Source organism: Vidua chalybeata, chromosome 12 (assembly GCF_026979565.1).
Source record: "Vidua chalybeata isolate OUT-0048 chromosome 12, bVidCha1 merged haplotype, whole genome shotgun sequence".
Classification (NCBI taxonomy): domain Eukaryota; kingdom Metazoa; phylum Chordata; class Aves; order Passeriformes; family Viduidae; genus Vidua; species Vidua chalybeata.
In genome coordinates this window covers 818,265-820,502 of record NC_071541.1, presented here as the reverse complement: position 1 = coordinate 820,502, position 2,238 = coordinate 818,265, and the positions used below count along the sequence as shown (strand labels likewise).

The 2,238-nt window shown below is 54.6% G+C and overlaps 1 long non-coding RNA gene across 1 annotated transcript; it reads left to right on the top strand.

Moving 5' to 3' along the window:
- The first annotated feature begins 1,218 nt into the window (after positions 1–1,218).
- Positions 1,219–1,977, top strand: LOC128794190 (uncharacterized). Its single transcript, XR_008433022.1, has 2 exons — positions 1,219–1,637; positions 1,717–1,977. It is a non-coding gene; the product is annotated as an uncharacterized LOC128794190 (long non-coding RNA).
- The last annotated feature ends 261 nt before the right edge of the window (positions 1,978–2,238 follow it).

Sequence of the window (2,238 nt, the reverse complement as noted above, 5' to 3'; positions counted from 1 at the left end):
TATAAATTTGCCTGCTGACAGCGCAGGCAGTGTCAGCCCGAGGTGCTCCTGCAGAGCACGAGGATAATTCATCAGTGGCAAGGGGCAGGTCTGTAAGGGAGGCTTGCTCCTTCTCTCCACGCCCTGTGGCACAGCCAGCTCCTGCTGAGGGAAGGAGGCTGCAGGGAAGGGGGCATTGCTGGCCCTGGCACAGGGAGCCCTGGCAGAGCTGGGGCTTGGGAGGGGAAAACCTCCAGGTGCCCCCAGGGCACAGCCAGGCACTGAGTCTGCAGCCCCGAGCTGGGCAACTCCCCCTGGCAGGGGAGACCCTCCTGGGGCAGTTCTGTGCCAGGAACCAGAGATGCATTGGACTTCTTCAGTCTGCAGCTTCTGTTTGTTGTTATCTTATCAAAACTTCAGCGCTGTCTGCAGCAGACTCTGCGTGCAGGAAAAAACAGCACAAAAATGGCAACGACCTCGTGCTGCAAGGCCTTTTGAGCCTAATCAAAAACTAAGCTGCCCAATTAAGAAGTGACACCTAAATTATTTTCCTTTCTAACCCAATAACTGACCCCTAAAGACCCGCAGTGCGGATTTTTCTGCCCAATTACAAGATACCACCCAAACCCAAGAAGAAAGAGGAAGAAGAAGAAAGAAGAAGGGAACTCGAGACACCACCCCGTACCCTCCATCTTGAACCCATCTAGAACATCCTAAAAATCCTAAAGCCTGAATTTCTCACCCCTGTGACACACTACACTGCTCTCTACAATCTCCACAATCTATTTCACACTTTTCTGGTCTCTGGTTCACCTTGAGGCTTTGGAAATTTTCTCCATGAATGAGGGTCAGAGTCAGTGCTCCCCTGGGGGTCAGAGCACCCCAGAGCAGAGAAATATTCCTGGTGCCCTGGGTTTCCACAAGACACGAGCTAAACACGGTGAAGCGGAGCCTGGGCAGCAGCAGAGCCCTGCCAGGTAACAACACCAACATTCCAGAGTGTGCCAGGTGATAACACCAACATTCCAGAGCGTGCCAGGTGATAACACCAACGTTCCAAAGCGTGCCAGGTAACAACACCAACGTTCCAAAGCGTGCCAGGTAACAACACCAATGTTCCAGAGCCCTGCCAGGTAACAACACCAACGTTCCAGAGCTGTGCCAGGTGATAACACCAACGTTCCAGAGTGTGCCAGGTGATAACACCAACGTTCCAGAGCCCTGCCAGGTGATAACACCAACACTGCAGAGCCATGCCAGGTGATAACACCAACACTGCAGGGGCTGGAGGCAGCCCTGTGCAGCTGCAGCAAGCTCCAGAGTGCAGGATCCTCCCAGGGGCACAGCACCATGGCAGCAGTGCCAGGACTGGCACAGGACAGGGTCCTGAGCCTGGAACCTGCGGCCAGCGGCACCCAGGGGGCCACAGCCACCACCCAGGGGTCACTGCAGTGCCCAGGGGTTCATGGCCACCACCCAGGGGTTCATGGCCACCACCCAGGGGTCACTGTGGCACCCAGGGGTCACTGTACGTGCCCTGCAGAACAGGCAGAGCGTGGGCAGAGCCTTGCAGCCCCCCCCAAAAGCCTGGGCTCCTTCCCAGGCGTGGCTGTAAATGCAATGAGCAGGCTGCAGCCTCTGGAACCACCAAAGGACAGGTGAGAGCAGCACTGTGAGGCAGCTGGGGAGAAGGCTCGGTGCTCAGGCTGAGCCTGAGTGCATCTGCTGCCCCGTCAGAGGAAGGTGCTCCCTCCTCCTGCCTGGCACCAGCAGAGGCACAACTACACAGAGGAGGCGACTTCTGAGCGAGAGCCAAGGGCAAGGGCACAAAGGAAGATCTGCTGGCAAACCTCTGCGGTTATTTATTTGTTCAAGGGCCGAAAGAACACTCATTTCCAGCTCAGATGGGCAAACAGGGCAGAGCTGAGCAGTACCACGGCACAGAGGGATCATCAAAGCTCTGCCCCTCTGATCTATGATAAACTCAGCCATTAGAAAGCTTCCACCTCAGCGCTTCCATGTGCAAGGACACATTAACACCAGAACACACGTTACAAGGGAAATACACTGTGTAAGGGCCATTTCTCTCTCTCAAGCACAGAGACATTTCTGCAGACACACAGAATGATGCTTTTGTTTGGCCTAGAAATGACCCCAGCTCAGGGGGTCCAGAACCAAACCTCCATGAAACAAAATTGGTTTTACTTAAGGGTGAAAAAACACAAAAAAGGTTTGAATTCAGCTTCATTTGATCGCCTC